The 19,481-nt window shown below is 47.0% G+C and overlaps 1 pseudogene; it reads left to right on the top strand.

Annotated features, from left to right (window-relative positions):
* Positions 1-412: 412 nt before the first annotated feature.
* The window catches only part of LOC135539274 (protein NEL-like), an 89,318-nt pseudogene continuing 70,249 nt past the window's right edge, over positions 413-19,481 (top strand).

The following is a 19,481-nucleotide window of genomic DNA, read 5'->3' as shown; positions in this document are numbered from 1 at the left end:
CTGTGGACAGCTGCTCAGTCGTGTACACCACCGCCTGATGTTCTGTCAGTGTTGAAGGCACAAGTGTATGAATTATTCACACAGACGGTAAGTGAGGGAACATCCATTTACTGTTCTTCACTACAGCACATGGAACATCTCTGTCACCATGTGGTTTACTGGGCTCTGGTTCCCGTGTCCTGCAACACTGGGTTGTTGAATAAATAATTAGTTAAAAAGCAGACTGTAACAACGGGCTTTTGACCCCAAAAAATGTGTGCGCGCACATACTGTAGGCTGACACACACACACACACACACACACACACACACACACACACACACACACACACACACACACACACACACACACACACACACACACACACACACACACACTGACTCTGGTATCTGTGTTTTTGGTGTGTGTGCAGCTGTCGCGTGCGGAGGAGAAGATGCAGGGTTTGGATGGCTGTTACTGTGAGAGGAGCTGCAGTATGAATGGAGAGCTGTACAGGGAGGACGAGGGATGGACAGACGGATGCAGGAACTGCTCCTGCTATGTAAGAATTTTGTATTATTATTATTATTATCATAATTTTTTTTTAACCTTTATTTAACTACTCAAGACAGTTAAGAACAAATTCTTATTTACAATGACGGCTACTATAACATACTATAACAGCTTATAACAGGCTATAACACATTAAAACAGACTATTTCAGACTATAACAGGCTATAACAGACTATAACAGCTTATAACACACTATAACAGGCTGTAACAGACTATAACAGACTATAACAGGCTGTAACAGACTATAACAGACTGTAACAGGCTATAACAGACTATAACAGGCTATAACAACCCATAACAGGTTATAACAGACTATAACAGACTATAACAGGATGTAACAGACTATAACAGACTGTAACAGGCTATAACAGACTATAACAGGCTATAACAGCCTATAACAGGTTATAACAGACTATAACAGGCTATAACAGACTATAAAAGGCTATAACAGAATATAACAGGCTATAATAGACTACAACAGACTATAACAGACTCTAACAGGTTATAACAGACTACAACAGGCTATATCAGACTATAACACATCTACATGAGGCTATAAACTAGGACTCTCTACTACCTGTTATATAGGGCTTAAAGGGACAGTTCACTTTATAATCTCTGTGGTTTAAAGGGACAGTTCACACTATAGTCAGTATAAGCTTAAATGGACAGATCAATCTATTATCACTGTCGGTTTAAAGGGACAGTCCAATCTATAATCACTGTGGGTTTAAAGGTGACAGTCCAATCTATAATCACTGTGGGTTTAAAGGTGACAGTCCAATCTATAATCACTGTGGGTTTAAAGGTGACAGTCCAATCTATAATCACTGTGGGTTTAAAGGTGACAGTCCAATCTATAATCACTGTGGGTTTAAAGGTGACAGTCCAATCTATAATCACTGTGGGTTTAAAAGTGAGAGTCCAATCTATAATCACTGTGGGTTTAAAGGTGACAGTCAATCTATAATCACTGTGGGTTTAAAGGTGACAGTCCAATCTATAATCACTGTGGGTTTAAAGGTGACAGTCCAATCTATAATCACTGTGGGTTTAAAGGTGACAGTGCAATCTATAATCACTGTGGGTTTAAAGGTGACAGTGCAATCTATAATCACTGTGGGTTTAAAGGTGACAGTGCAATCTATAATCACTGTGGGTTTAAAGGGATAGTTCACTTCATGATCACAGTTATCCGGGACTTAAAGGGATAGTTCACATAATGATCACAGTTATCCGGGACTTAAAGTGATAGTTCACTTCATGATCACAGTTATCCGGGACTTAAAGGGATAGTTCACTTCATGATCACAGTTATCCGGGACTTAAAGGGATAGTTCACTTCATGATCACAGTTATCCGGGACTTAAAGGGATAGTTCACTTCATGATCACAGTTATCCGGGACTTAAAGGATAGTCCACATAATGATCACAGTTATCCGGGGACTTAAAGTGATAGTTCACTTCATGATCACAGTTATCCGGGACTTAAAGGGATAGTTCACTTCATGATCACAGTTATCTGGGACTTAAAGGGATAGTTCACGTCATGATCACAGTTATCAGGGTCTTAAAGAGATAGTTCACGTCATGATCACAGTTATCCGGGACTTAAAGGGATAGTTCACTTTGGATGATCACAGTTATCCGGGACTTAAAGGGATAGTCCACTTTGACTAGCGTCTGTAAGCTGTTAGTGTCTTAACGACCGTTCCCACAGATACATGTTCATTAACTGTTTATGGTTCATTGAACAAGTATGGGAAACAGTGTTTAACCCCTTTACAATGAAGAACTATAAAGTTATTTGGATTTTTATGAATTATCTTTGAAAGACAGGGCCTGAAAAAGGGACATGTCTTTTCTGCTGAGTTTAGATCATCATACTAATAATGTCTGTTTTGTCTCATTCCTTTACAATGGTACAGTCCAGGTTGGAGATCATAGATCTTCATACGAATAATGTCTGTTTTGTCTCATTCCTTTAGAATGGTACAGTCCAGGTTGGAGATCATAGATCTTCATACTAATAACGTCTGTTTTGTCTCATTCCTTCACAATGGTACAGTCCAGGTTGGAGATCATAGATCTTCATACAATAATGTCTGTTTTGTCTCATTCCTTTAGAATGGTATTCCAGGTTGGAGATCATAGATCTTAAAACTAATAATGTCTGTTTTGTCTCATTCCTTTAGAATGGTACAGTCCAGTGTGAGACCATCTCGTGCCCCCCTCCCCAGTGTCCCCCTGACTCCGCCCCTGCCTATGTGCCAGGCACGTGCTGCAAAGAGTGTCAGCGTGAGTAACAACACCTACCCTTCTCATGCCATGTTCTTCTCACATCTGCACAACACAGTCCTCTCCTGTTCTTTCTCTAACACTTTCTCTCTACAGAACTTCTCTGTCTCTCTCTCTCCTCTCTACACCACTTCTCTGTCTCTCTCTCCTCTCTACACCACTTCTCTGTCTTTCTCTCTCCTCTGTACACCACTTCTCTGTCTCTCTCCTCTCTACACCACTTCTCTGTCTCTCTCTCCTCTCTACACCACTTCTCTGTCTCTCTCTCCTCTCTACACCACTTCTCTGTCTCTCTCTCCTCTCTACACCACTTCTCTGTCTCTCTCTCCTCTCTACACCACTTCTCTGTCTCTCTCTCTCCTCTACACCACTTCTCTCTCTCTCCTCTCTTCCCCACTTCTCTCTCTCTCTCTCCTCTCTACACCACTTCTCTCTCTCTCTCCTCTCTTCCCCACTTCTCTGTCTCTCTCTCCTCTCTACACCACTTCTCTGTCTCTCTTTCTCCTCTCTACGCCACTTCTCTGTCTCTCTCTCCTCTCTACACCACTTCTCTGTCTCTCTCTCCTCTCTACACCACTTCTCTGTCTCTCTCTCCTCTCTACACCACTTCTATGTCTCTCTCTCTCCTCTGTACACCACTTCTCTGTCTCTCTCTCCTCTCTTCCCCACTTCTCTGTCTCTCTCTCCTCTCTACACCACTTCTCTGTCTCTCTCTCCTCTCTACACCACTTCTCTGTCTCTCTCTCTCCTCTCTACACCACTTCTCTGTCTCTCTCTCCTCTCTACACCACTTCTCTGTCTCTCTGTCTCATCTCTTCCCCACTTCTCTGTCTCTCTCTCCTCTCTACATCACTTCTCTGTCTCTCTCTCCTCTCTACACCACTTCTCTGTCTCTCTCTCTCCTCTCTACACCACTTCTCTGTCTCTCTCTCTCCTCTCTACGCCACTTCTCTGTCTCTCTCTCCTCTGTACACCACTTATCTGTCTCTCTCTCCTCTCTTCCCCATTTCTCTGTCTCTCTCTCTCCTCTCTACACCACTTCTCTGTCTCTCTCTCTCCTCTGTACCCCACTTCTCTGTCTCTCTCTCTCTCTCTCTCCTCTGTACACCACTTCTCTGTCTCTCTCTCCTCTCTTCCCCACTTCTTTGTCTCTCTCTCCTCTCTACACCACTTCTCTGTCTCTCTCTCTCCTCTGTACCCCACTTCTCTGTCTCTCTCTCCTCTCTACACCACTTCTCTGTCTCTCTCTCCTCTCTACACCACTTCTCTGTCTCTCTCTCCTCTCTACACCACTTCTCTCTCTCTCTCCTCTCTACACCACTTCTCTGTCTCTCTCTCTCCTCTCTACACCACTTCTCTGTCTCTCTCTCTCCTCTCTATACCACTTCTCTGTCTCTCTCTCCTCTGTACACCACTTCTCTGCCTCTCTCTCCTCTGTACACCACTTCTCTGTCTCTCTCTCCTCTGTACCCCACTTCTTTGTCTCTCTCTTTATCCTCTCTTCATAACCAACAGCTCACACGACCACGCTACCCCCTGAAATCATATCTTTTTTCTTAATTTCTCTCAATTCAATTCAATTCAAGGGGTGTTATTGTCATGGGAAACATATGTTAACATTGCCAAAGCAAGTGAGGTAGATAATATACAATAGTGAAAGAAACAATAAAAATGAACAGTAAACATTCCTCTCACAGAAGTTCCAAAATAATCTCTCTCTCTTTGAATCTCTCTCTTTGTCTCTCTCTCTCTGTCTCTCTCTCTCTTTGTCTCTCTCTCTCTCTTTGTCTCTCTCTTTGTCTGTCTCTCTCTTTGTTTCTCTCTCTCTTTGTTTCTTTCTCTCTGTGTCTCTCTCTCTCTCTCTTTCTCTCTCTCTCTTCTCTCTCTCTCTCTCTCTTTGTCTCTCTCTCTTTGTCTCTCTCTCTCTCTTTGTTTCTCTCTCTCTTTGTATCTCTCTCTCTTTGTATCTCTCTCTCTTTGTTTCTCTCTTTGTCTCTCTCTCTCTTTGTATCACTCTCTCTCTCTCTCTCTCTCTTGCCCTCTCGCCCTCTCTCTCTCTCATTCTCGCCCTCTCTCTATCTATCTCTCCCTTTCTCTTTCTCCATTCTGTTCCCTCTTTCTCTATCTCTCGCTCTGTCATTCCTCCCCATCCCTCAGCCCACAGTGTGAAGCACACAATCATAAAGACTTGTCTTAATAACTGACCACATCTCTGCGTTGCTAGGATACTCCCGCCACGTACACAGCACTCAATGCCTTCACATATACATCAATAATTCAAGGCCAGTCTTTAAAGCCTACTGCTATCTGGAGCCAGTGTTCATATGAAACCCATTTAAGTAATGATTTAAGCTGTGTATAACACGCTACTGTACCTTGCTCAAAATGTTAAACGGGACAAGGAATAACTAAAAACTGTGTGTGTGCACGTGTGCATTCGTGTGTGTGTCCATAGCTGTGTGTCTGTTCAGAGGAAGGTGTACGTGGAAGGGGACTTGAAGAGTGTGAGGGATTCATCTGGAAACTGTTTACTGTTTGAGTGTCAGGTAAATCCAATACATTCCACATGTCTACATACTCTTAGCTTGCATTGAATACAGAACACACCTGCACTCAACACACCATGATAATCCCTATAGAGACAACACACCATGATAATCACTAGAGACAACACACCATGATAATCCCTATAGAGACAACACACCATTATAATCCCTATAGAGACAACACACCATGATAATCCCTATAGAGACAACACACCACTATAAACCCTATAGAGACAACACGTCATGATAATCCCAATAGAGACGACACACCATGATAAACCCTATAGAGACAACACACCATGATAATCCCTATAGAGACAACACACCATGATAATCCCAATAGAGACAACACACCATTATAATCCCTATAGAGACAACACACCATGATAATCCCTATAGAGACAACACACCATGAAAATCCCTATAGAGACAACACACCATGATAATCCCAATAGAGACAGCACACCATGATAATCACTTTAGAGACAACACACCATGATAATCCCAATAGAGACAACACACCATTATAATCCCTATAGAGACAACACACCATGATAATCCCTATAGAGACAACATACCATGAAAATCCCTATAGAGACAACACACCATGATAATCCCTATAGAGACAACACACCACTATAAACCCTATAGAGACAACACGTCATGATAATCCCAATAGAGACGACACACCATGATAAACCCTATAGAGACAACACACCATGATAATCCCTATAGAGACAACACACCATGATAATCCCTATAGAGACAACACGTCATGATAACCCCTATAGAGACAACACGCCATGATAATCCCAATAGAGACGACACACCATGATAAACCCTATAGAGACAACACACCACTATAAACCCTATAGAGACAACACACCATGATAATCCCTATAGAGACAACACACCATGATAATCCCTATAGAGACAACACACCATGATAATCCCTTTAGAGACAACACGATATGATAATCCCTATAGAGACAACACACCATGATAATCCCTATAGAGATACCACACCATGATAATCCCAATAGAGACAACACACCATTATAATCCGTATAGAGACAACACACCATGATAATCCCTATAGAGACAACACAACATGATAATCCCTATGGAGACAACACACCATTGTAATCCCCATAGAGACAACACACCATGATAATCCCTATAGAGACAACACGCCATGATAATCCCTATGGAGACAACACACCGTGATAATCCCTATAGAGATACCACACCATGATAATCCCAATAGAGACAACACACCATGATAAACCCTATAGAGACAACATACCATGATAATCCCTATAGAGACAACATACCATGATAATCCCTATAGAGACAACACACCATGATAATCCCTATAGAGACAACACACCATGATAATCCCTATAGAGATACCACACCATGATAAACCCAATAGAGACAACACACTCCCTCTGATCCAGCCTGGTCTGGGCGCGTTTCATGTTGAAATACATATCATCCATATTATTATCTGGTGGTGGATGGCCTCATGTACTAATGCATCAGATCAGCCTTTACCTCTCAAACCAACAGCTTGAATATAGGCACGTCTCACAGAACAGCTTGACTATAGACACGTCTCACAGAACAGCTTGACTATAGACACGTCTCACAGAACAGCTTGACTATACACACGTCTCACAGAACAGCTTGACTGTAGACACGTCTCACAGAACAGCTTGTCTATAGACACGTCTCACAAGACAGAACAGCTTGACTATAGACACGTCTCACAGAACAGCTTGACTATAGACACGTCTCACAGAACAGCTTGACTATAGACACGTCTCACAGGACAGAACAGCTTGACTATAGACACGTCTCACAGAACAGCTTGACTATAGACACGTCTCACAGAACAGCTTGACCATAGACACGTCTCACAGAACAGCTTGACTATAGACACGTCTCACAGAACAGCTTGACTATAGACACGTCTCACAGAACAGCTTGACTATAGACACGTCTCACAGAACAGCTTGACTATAGACACGTCTCACAGAACAGCTTGACTATAGACACGTCTCACAGAACAGCTTGACTATAGACACGTCTCACAGAACAGCTTGACTATAGACACGTCTCACAGAACAGCTTGACTATGGACACGTCTCACAGAACAGCTTGACTATAGACACGTCTCACAGGACAGAACAGCTTGACTATAGACACGTCTCACAGAACAGCTTGACTATAGACACGTCTCACAGAACAGCTTGACTATAGACACGTCTCACAGAACAGCTTGACTATAGACACGTCTCACAGAACAGCTTGACTATAGACACGTCTCACAGAACAGCTTGACTATAGACACGTCTCACAGAACAGCTTGACTATAGACAGGTTGAAAAGCAGCAAACCCCAGAGATGTATTTATTTTATGAAACTAAAGCTTTCATGACTGTCAAATAGATAAATAAACCAAATAAATATAATATATATTTGGATATATTAGCATCTAATATAATGATCTATTGTTGTTAGAAGTGGGATGTCCATGCCTAAAGCAGAGAAGATGGATTTTGACAGAGATGTTACTGTGAGCACCTGTGGTGTCATGGTTTTACAGGAGCACAGCATGCAGAGGGTGGAGAACGACGCTCCCTGTCCTGAACTGACCTGCCCCGAGTCTGAACACATCAACCTTACAGACCGCTGCTGCAAAGTCTGCCGAGGTAGGTCTGGAACACACACACACACACACACACACACACACACACGCACGCACGCACGCACGCACGCACGCACGCACGCACGCACACACACACACACACACACACACACACACACACACACACACACACACACACACACACACACACACACACGCACACACACACACACACGCACACACACACACACACACACACAGACAGATTCTTGGAGTGATAGTGAGATAGTGTTGAAGCTCTGTGTAATAGATGAGGGAGAATGGATATTAAAAGTCGGTCCGCTCCCTCCTTCTCCTAAGATGATGTATGTCTCCTGCTTGGCTGGTAATGAGGCCTCTCTCTCACGGTGGAACCTGGGGTTGTGTCCCAAATGCACTACTTTTAGTGCACTACTTTTGACCTCAGCCGTATGTGCCCTGGTCCAAAGTAGTGCGCTATAAAGAGAATAGGCGATTTGGAACGCCCTCATGATATTACCCACATACACACTAGACGTGGTCAGCACACAGCCATGCATCTCTGTGACAGCAACACATACTGTTCTATTCCAGTTTCCACCAGGCCTTAACAACACGTTACTGGCCAGTGTTTCTACAGCTAACGCCGGTTTGCCTGAGGCTGATGCCGTGCAGTTGTTTGTACACATGCATATACACACACTCTCATTCAAATGCACACATGTGCACATACACGGACACACACACAGGTAAGTAGTGCCATACATGCACTCAAACATATCCAGTTGGCCTTGCTGTTAGGATTTCTGTTGTCCTTGATGTCTTTGTTGGTTGTTGCATCGTTGTTTTCTGTTGTCCTTTGTCTTTCCCTTTTTTCTCTTTTGTTTATTTTGTTGGTTGTTTGTGCATGGGGGGGTCTTGTGGTGGGGAGTGGAATCATTTAAACATATTATGATTATTATTTATTTTTCTCAGATGGTTAAGGGGCAGCTCTTGGGGAACTGTGGGGTTGGCGGTTGGGATCTTGGGCCGGTGCCTGATGGATTGCTGGTTCAGGTCCCCGTTTTTGACCTTGTGGGAGATCTGTCAACGTGCCCTTGAGCAGGGCGTTGACCCTGGTTGCTTCTGTGTGTCGCTCTGGATGGGAGTCTGTTAGACGACTCATGTGATGTATTTGTTGAGCTGCTTCACTGCAAGTGTATTGTACGTTTTAAACATTCAATAAAACATTGTAATAAATAAAAACTAAAAACAACATGTTACTGTTCTCTGATGAAGTCTTGTTTCCTCCTGACCCGTGTTCCTGCTGAGTGAACCGTGGTTTCAGCCATACATACCTGTTGTTCTGTCTATCTAGTTATTTGTCTATGGCCAGGGGCGAGACAGGGACAAACCGTCTGAGGAAAGACAGCACGTCTTGTCTAGTATAACACACACTCTCACACCCTCTCACACACACACACACACTCTCACACCCTCTCACACACACACACACACACACACACACACACACACACACACAGGTTTAAGACAACCCAGTAAGGGTGATTTATCAGCTGTAGAATGACCAGACAGTCTCTGTCTCTTTCCCCCTCTCAGGTCATCATTTCTGTGTGGAGGGCCACAGTCCCAGCTGTGTAGAGAACTCGGAATGTGTGAACCTGGAGGCTGGGTCCTGCTGCAGCTGTAAAGATGGCTACCGCGCCCTGAGGGATGACAGCGCGTACTGTGGAGGTGCAGTACTCTTAATACAACAATAGCATCACTAAGCCAACACTCATTTAAGTCATCTTCATCGCCTCAGTCCATTCTATCTACTAATCCCTGTGATCTTTGGCTCTCTTCTCTGTTGTGGCCCAGCTTTGCTGGTTGTGCACCTTGTGGTCTTTGGCTCTCTTCTCTGTTGTGGCCCAGCTTCGCTGGTTGTGCACCTTGTGATCTTTGGCTCTCTTCTCTGTTGTGGCCCAGCTTTTCTGGTTGTGCACCATCTTTGCTCTTCTCTGTTGTGGCCCAGCTTTGCTGGTTGTGCACCTTGTGATCTTTGGCTCTCTTCTCTGTTGTGGCCCAGCTTTGCTGGTTGTGCACTGTCTTGTGATCTTTGGCTCTCTTCTCTGTTGTGGCCCAGCTTTGTGGTTGTGCACCTTGTGATCTTTGGCTCTCTTCTCTGTTGTGGCCCAGCTTTTCTGGTTGTGCACCTTGTGATCTTTGGCTCTCTTCTCTGTTGTGGCCCAGCTTTGCTGGTTGTGCACCTTGTGATCTTTGGCTCTCTTCTCTGTTGTGGCCCAGCTTTGCTGGTTGTGCACCTTGTGATCTTTGGCTCTCTTCTCTGTTGTGGCCCAGCTTTGCTGGTTGTGCACCTTGTGATCTTTGGCTCTCTTCTCTGTTGTGGCCCAGCTTTGCTGTGCACCTTGTGATCTTTTGCTCTCTTCTCTGTTGTGGCCCAGCTTTGCTGGTTGGCACCTTGTAAGATCTTTGGCTTCTCTCTGTTGTGGCCCAGCTTTGCTGGTTGTGCACCTTGTGATCTTTGGCTCTCTCTTCTCTGTTGTGGCCCAGCTTTGCTGGTTGTGCACCTTGTGATCTTTGGCTCTCTTCTCCTTGTGGCCCAGCTTTGCTGGTTGTGCACCTTGTGGTCTTTGGCTCTCTTCTCCGTTGTGGCCCAGCTTTGCTGGTTGTGCACCTTGTGGTCTTTGGCTCTCTTCTCCGTTGTGGCCCAGCTTTGCTGGTTGTGCACCTTGTGATCTTTGGCTCTCTTCTCTGTTGTGGCCCAGCTTTGCTGGTTGTGCACCTTGTGATTTTGGCTCTCTTCTCTGTTGTGGCCCAGCTTTGCTGGTTGTGCACTCTCTTCTCTGTTGTGTCTTTGGCTCTCTTTGGCTCTCTTCTCTGTTGTGGCCCAGCTTTGCTGGTTGTGCAAAACTCCAATGCCTCATTTAGAAGTGGTCCTTCGAGGAGCTTGGACTTCATTGTTTTTAATGTTTATCTTAGTTTGGAATTACAATCTGGATATACTGTAGGGCTGTGTAAGTAGGTACAGGGATGACTACAATTCCAAGCAGAGGCGTCTACTTACAGCAGGAGAAATTTAGAGGGCTTATAATTACGCTCTTCTAATTCCATATGATCTCTAGGAAACCTTTCATTACTATGACCTCTGACCCCTCCACTCATCAGACCAGCCTCACAGCCATAAATTACCTGTACTACCTCTACGACCCCTGACCCCTCCACTCATCAGACCAGCCTCACAGCCATAAATGACCTGTACCACCTCTACGACCCCTGACCCCTCCACTCAGCAGACCAGCCTCACAGCCTTAGGCCCCGGTCCATCATACTCCCACCACTGGTGTACCCATGGTACATTGCAGCAAGGTTAATTTGCCACAGCTGGCAGTCTCTCCGGTTGTTCATACTGCAAGCCTTACTACCTTATTCCCCATCATACTCCAACCATGAGGTGGTAAAAATACTCCACGCTACAATGCAGAGCCCAGGTCTATTTAGCATGCCAGTCACAGACAGACAGTCTCCCACCGACCAACCAACTGCTGCTAATGAGAACAGTTGGTTGGGTGATTAGTCAGTGTCTGTGTGCATAATTAAAGGTGCTATCATCCCCCTGTCATTAGTAACCAGTGTGTCTAACCTTCTTGCTCTATGGTCCTGCCAGGTTTGTCTCTGTGGTCACTGTGGGTTATGGACTGTGACCTTGTCTAGGGAAGGAGGGAGGGAGGTTTGGTCACAACTCTCTTTTGATGTTGCTCTTTCTTTCTGTCTCTGTTTTGGTGTCTCTCAATTCAATGGCTTTATTGACATGGGAAACATGTGTTAACATTGCCAAAGCAAGTGAGGTAGATAATATACAAAAGTGAAATAAACAATAAAAATTAACAGTAAACATTACACATACAGACGTTTCAAAACAATTAAGACATTACAAATGTCATTTTATATATATAGATCAACTCTAATATTAGCACCTGTTTGAACTACAGCGCTTGATGTTCAATTGTGGCCAACAACACTAAGATTCAGAGATCTTTCTCTCTCTCTGCTTTCTCTCTCTCTGCCCTTTCTCTCTCTGCTTTCTCTCTCTCTCTCTGTCTCTCTCTCTCTCTCTGTCTCTCTCTCTGTCTCTTTAAGGTTCTCTAATGACTATATTCTAATCTGTTCCATTGCTTTCTGGGAAACATCTATTTCATTTGCTGTTAGGGAGAATACTTGGAAAAGCAAAATACTTTACTTTCGACAAGGCGCTGTAAAAGTGTTGTTTTCCTGTTCTGCCTGATCAAAATAGCACAACTAGCAACAAGTACACGCTCTCTCCTTGATGTCATCATGATTCATTTAAATGGTGAATGTTCGCCCACCAGAAAACATCAGCAATCTCGCAGTTGATTGGTTTGAATTGCGTGTTCTGAGCTCTAATTGGTTTAGAGCTGTGAGTGGGTGGGGACTGGGGAAGTCATTCTGAACAGATAAGGGTGTTAAGGCTTCATAGACTGCTGGGAATACAGATGAAGTCACTTCTTAATGTTTTATTAAAAGCAGTGGAATAGGACACTCAGGGAGATGGAGAGAGAGACTTTGAAAGACTGTGTGAGAGGGAAAGAAAGACAGAGAGAGAGAGGGAGAGAGAGAGAGAGAGAGAAAGAGAGAGAGAGAGAGAGAGAGAGAGAGAGAGAGAGATGAAGAAAGATAGAGAGAGGGTGTTTATCGTTATGTTAAGGAGTATCATCAGACAGGCCAAGTGTGCTGAGCAATAAGCCAAGCATATAAAACTCAGAGAGTCTTTAGGTCTCTGCAGCACCAGAGAGAGTCTTTAGGTCTCTGCAGCACCAGAGAGAGTCTTTAGGTCTCTGCAGCACCAGAGAGAGCCTTTAGGTCTCTGCAGCACCAGAGAGAGCCTTTAGGTCTCTGCAGCACCAGAGAGAGCCTTTAGGTCTCTGCAGCACCAGAGAGAGCCTTTAGGTCTCTGCAGCACCAGAGAGAGCCTTTAGGTCTCTGCAGCACCAGAGAGAGCCTTTAGGTCTCTGCAGCACCAGAGAGAGTCTTTAGGTCTCTGCAGCACCAGAGAGAGCCTTTAGGTCTCTGCAGCACCAGAGAAAGCCTTTCAGAGGTTTGGGTCTTGTCTGTCTGCCTGAATGTATGTGGTCAATGCCTGCAGATAGAGTATAGAGTAGGTCATGTTGGCTTGCCTTGTTGACTTCATCTGGTCTCTGCAGCACCAGAGGAGAGGTCTTTAGGTCTCTGCAGCACCAGAGAGAGCCTTTAGGTCTCTGCAGCACCAGAAAAAGCCTTTCAGAGGTTTGGGTCTTGTCTGTCTGCCTGAATGTATGTGGTCAATGCCTGCAGATAGAGTATAGAGTAGGTCATGTTGGCTTGCCTTGTTGACTTCATCTGTAAATTCAAGGAGTGACATAGTCCTGTCCGTAGTCCTGTCCGTTGGTGGCTATAGTCCTACCAGTCAAACCAACACCACAGGACCGTTGGTGGCTATAGTCCTACCAGTCAAATCAACACCACAGGACCGTTGGTGGCTATAGTCCTAGCAGTCAAACCAACACCACAGGACCGTTGGTGGCTATAGTCCTACCAGTCAAACCAACACCGCAGGACCGTTGGTGGCTATAGTCCTACTGGTCAAATCAACACCACAGGACCGTTGGTGGCTATAGTCCTACCAGTCAAACCAACACCACAGGACCGTTGGTGGCTATAGTCCTACCAGTCAAACCAACACCGCAGGACCGTTGGTGGCTATAGTCCTACCAGTCAAACCAACACCACAGGACCGTTGGTGGCTATAGTCCTACCAGTCAAACCAACACCGCAGGACCGTTGGTGGCTATAGTCCTACCAGTCAAATCAACACCACAGGACCGTTGGTGGCTATAGTCCTACCAGTCAAACCAACACCACAGGACCGTTGGTGGCTATAGTCCTACCAGTCAAACCAACACCACAGGACCGTTGGTGGCTATAGTCCTACCAGTCAAACCAACACCACAGGACCGTTGGTGGCTATAGTTCTACCAGTCAAACCAACACCACAGGACCGTTGGTGGCTATAGTCCTACTGGTCAAACCAACACCACAGGACCGTTGGTGGCTATAGACCTACCAGTCAAATCAACACCACAGGACCGTTGGTGGCTATAGTCCTACTGGTCAAACCAACACCACAGGACCGTTGGTGGCTATAGTCCTACCAGTCAAACCTACACCACAGGACCGTTGGTGGCTATAGACCTACCAGTCAAACCAACACCACAGGACCGTTGGTGGCAAACCAACACCACAGGACCGTTGGTGGCTATAGTCCTACCAGTCAAACCAACACCACAGGACCGTTGGTGGCTATAGTCCTACCAGTCAAACCAACACCACAGGACCGTTGGTGGCTATAGTCCTACCAGTCAAACCAACACCACAGGACCGTTGGTGGCTATAGTCCTACCAGTCAAACCAACACCACAGGACCGTTGGTGGCTATAGTCCTACCAGTCAAACCAACACCACAGGACCGTTGGTGGCTATAGTCCTACCAGTCAAACCAACACCACAGGACCGTTGGTGGCTATAGTCCTACCAGTCAAACCAACACCACAGGACCGTTGGTGGCTATAGTCCTACCAGTCAAACCAACACCACAGGACCGTTGGTGGCTATAGTCCTACCAGTCAAACCAACACCACAGGACCATTGGTGGCTATAGTCCTACCAGTCAAACCTAAACCAACACACAGGACCGTTGGTGGCTATAGTCCTACCAGTCAAACCAACACCACAGGACCGTTGGTGGCTATAGTCCTACCAGTCAAACCAACACCACAGGACCGTTGGTGGCTATAGTCCTACCAGTCAAACCAACACCACAAGACTGTTGGTGGCTATCAAACCAACACCACAGTCCTACCAGTCAAACCAACACCACAGGACCGTTGGTGGCTATAGTCCTACCAGTCAAACCAACACCACAGGACCGTTGGTGGCTATAGTCCTACCAGTCAAACCAACACCACAGGACCGTTAGGTGGCTATAGTCCTACCAGTCAAACCAACACCACAGGACCGTTGGTGGCTATAGTCCTACCAGTCAAACCAACACCACAGGACCGTTGGTGGCTATAGTCCTACCAGTCAAACCAACACCACAGGACCGTTGGTGGCTATAGTCCTACCAACACCACAGGACCGTTGGTGGCTATAGTCCTACCAGTCAAACCTACACCACAGGACCGTTGGTGGCTATAGTCCTACCAGTCAAACCAACACCACAGGACCGTTGGTGGCTATAGTCACATCAGTCAAACCAACACCACAGGACCGTTGGTGGCTATAGTCCTACCAGTCAAGCCAACACCACAGGACCGTTGGTGGCTATAGTCCTACCAACACCACAGGACCGTTGGTGGCTATAGTCCTACCAGTCAAACCAACACCACAGGACCGTTGGTGGCTATAGTCCTACCAGTCAAACCAACACCACAGGACCGTTGGTGGCTATAGTCCTACCAGTCAAACCTACACCACAGGACCGTTGGTGACTATAGTCCTACCAGTAAAAACCAACACCACAGGACCGTTGGTGGCTATAGTCCTACCAGTCAAACCAACACCACAGGACCGTTGGTGGCTATAGTCCTACCAGTCAAACCAACACCACAAGACCGTTGGTGGCTATAGTCCTACCAGTCAAACCAACACCACAGGACCGTTGGTGGCTATAGTCCTACCAGTCAAACCAACACCACAGGACCGTTGGTGGCTATAGTCCTACCAGTCAAACCAACACCACAGGACCGTTGGTGGCTATAGTCCTACCAGTCAAACCAACACCACAGGACCGTTGGTGGCTATAGTCATACAGTACCAGTCAAACCAACACCACAGGACCGTTGGTGGCTATAGTCATACAGTACCAGTCAAACCAACACCACAGGACTGTTGGTGGCTGTAGTCTTAATGGCAATACTCAGACATGAAAGGATTATGGATGTGTGATGCTGTTCTGAAGAATCTGCTTCTTCTCTGAGAGTGAGAGAGAGAGAGAGAACCGGAGAGGGAGAGACCCGGAGAGGGAGAGAGATAGAAGCGGATTAAGAGAGAGAGAGAGGGAGTGAGAGAGACAGAGAGAGAGAGTGTGAGTGCTGTAGAGAGAGACAGAGAGAGAGACAGAGAGAGAGAGTGTGAGTGCTGTAGAGAGAGACAGAGAGAGAGACAGAGAGAGAGAGTGTGAGTGCTGTAGAGAGAGACAGAGAGAGAGACAGAGAGAGAGTGTGAGTGCTGTAGAGAGAGACAGAGAGAGAGACAGAGAGTGAGTGTGTAGTGCTGTAGAGAGAGACAGAGAGAGAGAGAGTGAGTGCTGTAGAGAGAGACAGAGAGAGAGAGAGAGAGAGTGTGAGTGCTGTAGAGAGAGACAGAGAGAGAGACAGAGAGAGAGTGTGAGTGCTGTAGAGAGAGACAGAGAGAGAGACAGAGAGAGTGTGAGTGCTGTAGAGAGAGACAGAGAGAGAGAGAGTGAGTGCTGTAGAGAGAGACAGAGAGAGAGTGTGAGTGCTGTAGAGAGAGACAGAGAGAGAGACAGAGAGAGAGTGTGAGAGCTGTAGAGAGACAGAGAGAGAGAGACAGAGAGACTGTGAGTGCTGTAGAGAGAGACAGAGAGAGAGAGAGAGAGAGTGTGAGTGCTGTAGAGAGAGACAGAGAGAGAGACAGAGAGAGAGTGTGAGAGCTGTAGAGAGAGACAGAGAGAGAGTGTAAGAGCTGTAGAGAGAGACAGAGAGAAAGACAGAGAAAGAGAGTGTGAGTGCTGTAGAGAGAGACAGAGAGAGAGACAGAGAGAGAGAGTGTGAGTGCTGTAGAGAAATCTAAAGAAAGTCTCCTCTTTATTTTTAGTCGTCTGTCCGTCTGTCCGTAGGTCTGCTGCCAGTGAGAGATATGCGGCTTGCTGTGCCAGCCATTCTCCATCCTCCAGCTAGACGCCAACCATCCCCTTCTACAGAGAAATTCTATTATTTATTTCAGGGGAAAGAGAGAGACAGAGAGATCATTTAGAATGACTTTTTCAGGTATCTGTAGTTAACAGTCATACGGAATATCATTGGTGGCTTACTTGTGACTTACAGTATAATGGTAGAATTTATCTAGCTATTCGTGTGTGTGTGTGTGTGTGTGTGTGTGTGTGTGTGTGTGTGTGTGTGTGTGTGTGTGTGTGTGTGTGTGTGTGTGTGTGTGTGTGTGTGTGTGTGTGTGTGTGTGCGTGGTACAGGTGTATAGACTTGTAGTCCTACACATATTTTGCTATTTGCTGTACAGACAGGTCAGGCCAGGTCAGCCTAAATCATGAGCTCAACTCAACCCTGTAATCCAGCCACCCTAGTCATAGACTGTTCTCTCTGCTACCCCCCCCCCCCCCCTCTTTTTTATTTTTTAAACTGCATTGGTTGGTTAAGGGCCCGTAAGTAAGGTCTACACCTGTTGTATTCAGAGCATGTGACTGATAACATTTGAATAAAACAGAGAGAATAAAAGCCAGAATGTCCTGTATAAAGTGTTCTTGCTCGTCGTGTCGTAGCAGAATGCTTAATGAAGCAGGTCCTGGAGTTAAAGGTGTGAGAGCCAATCTACAGTACTGTGTGTATTCCTTTGAAGTATTCCTACCACACTACAAATGGAAACATGCACTACTGACTGTATTTTACTTTCATTCTTTGAACCATGGACAGTATCGTTATTGGATCAAATCCTCCCTCTGGCTTTCGACTGCTGTTTTGCAATATCTCTGGTTAGCTTTATGTAGGGTTTCCTTTGTATTTGATTTGTTTCCAAGAGCTCAGAAAGACTCCGAAGCCCAAAGCTGACACTGCAGCAGTTCTGCCTTGTTAAATTAGGACTCGAGGGAAAGGTATTATTTTCATTTTCTTTACTGTAAGGATCCACATCAGACATCAGAAGAGATTTAAAATAAAGAATAATATTACTTTTGTCAATTACCTCAGCAGTTTGAACCGTGTTATAAGTCAAACGTTTGTTCCTGGCTTTCTGTGTACGGAGCTGAACCCCCCCATCCCCCTCTACTCCCTACCTCTACTCCCCACCTCTCCTCCCCCTCTACTCCCTACCTCTCCCCCACCTCTACTCCCTACCTCCCTACTCCCTCCCTACCTCTACTCCCCCTCTACCCCCCTCTCCTCCCCCTCCCTCTCTACTCCCTACCCCCTCCTACTCCCCACCTCTCCCTCCCCCCCCTCTACTCCCCCTCTACTCCCTCCTCTACTCTACTCCCCCCTCTCCCCCACCTCTACTCCCCCCTCTACTCCCCTCCTCTACTCCCCACCTCCCCCCTCCTCTACTCCCCCCCTCTACTCCCCTCCTCTACTCCCCCCTCCCTACTCCCCTACTCCCCTCCTCTACTCCCCACCTCTACTCCCCACCTCCCCCCCCTCCTCTACTCCCCTCCTCTACTCCCCTCCTCTACTCCCCCACCTCTACCCCCTCTACTCCCCCCTCTACTCCCCACCTCCCCCCCTCCTCTACCCCCACCTCTACCCCCACCTCTACTCCCCTCCTCTACTCCCCACCTCTACCCCCACCTCTACTCCCCCTCTACTCCCCCTCCCCCTCTACTCCCCCCCTCCTCCCCTCCTCTCCCCTCTCCCCTCCTCTACTCCCCCTCCTCTACTCCCCACTCCCCCCCTCTCTCCCCTCCTCTACTCCCCCTCCTCTACTCTACTCCCCCTCCCCTACTCCCCCTCCTCTACTCCCTCCTCTACTCCCCCACCTCTCCCCCCCCTCTACTCCCCCTACTCCCCCCACCTCTCCTCCCCTACTCCCCTCCTACTCCCCCACCCTCTCTCCCCACCTCTACTCCCCCTCTCCCCTACTCCCCCTCTCCTCCCCCTCCCCTCCCTCCCTCTACTCCCCTACCCCCCACCTCTCTACTCCCCCTCCTACTCCCTACCTCTACTCCCCCCCTCCCTCCTCTACTCCCTCTCTCCCCTCTCCCCCCTCTACTCCCCCTACTCCCCTCTACTCCCCACCTCCTCCCCCTCTACTCCCCTCCTCTACTCCCTCCTCTACTCCCCTCCTCCTCCCCCTCTACTCCCCCTACTCTACTCCCCCCCCTCCCTCTACTCCCCTCCTCTACTCCCCACCTCCCCCTCTACTCCCCCCCCTCTCCCCCTCCTCTCCCCTACTCCCCACCTCTCCCCCACCTCTACTCCCCCTCCCTACTCCCCCACCTCTACTCCCCCCTCCCCTCCTCTACTCCCCCTCTCCCCCCTCTCCCCTCCTACTCCCCACTCCCCCCCTCCCCCTCCTCTACTCCCCCTCCCCTCTCCCTCCCTCTACTCCCCTCCTCTACTCCCCTCCCTCCCCCTCTACTCCCCTCCCCTCCTCTACTCCCCTCCCCCCC

This window comes from Oncorhynchus masou, unplaced genomic scaffold (genome assembly GCF_036934945.1).
Source record: "Oncorhynchus masou masou isolate Uvic2021 unplaced genomic scaffold, UVic_Omas_1.1 unplaced_scaffold_1672, whole genome shotgun sequence".
NCBI classification, from domain to species: Eukaryota; Metazoa; Chordata; class Actinopteri; order Salmoniformes; family Salmonidae; genus Oncorhynchus; species Oncorhynchus masou.
Note: the sequence above shows the minus strand (reverse complement) of the source record. Positions and strands in the feature narration are given on the sequence as shown.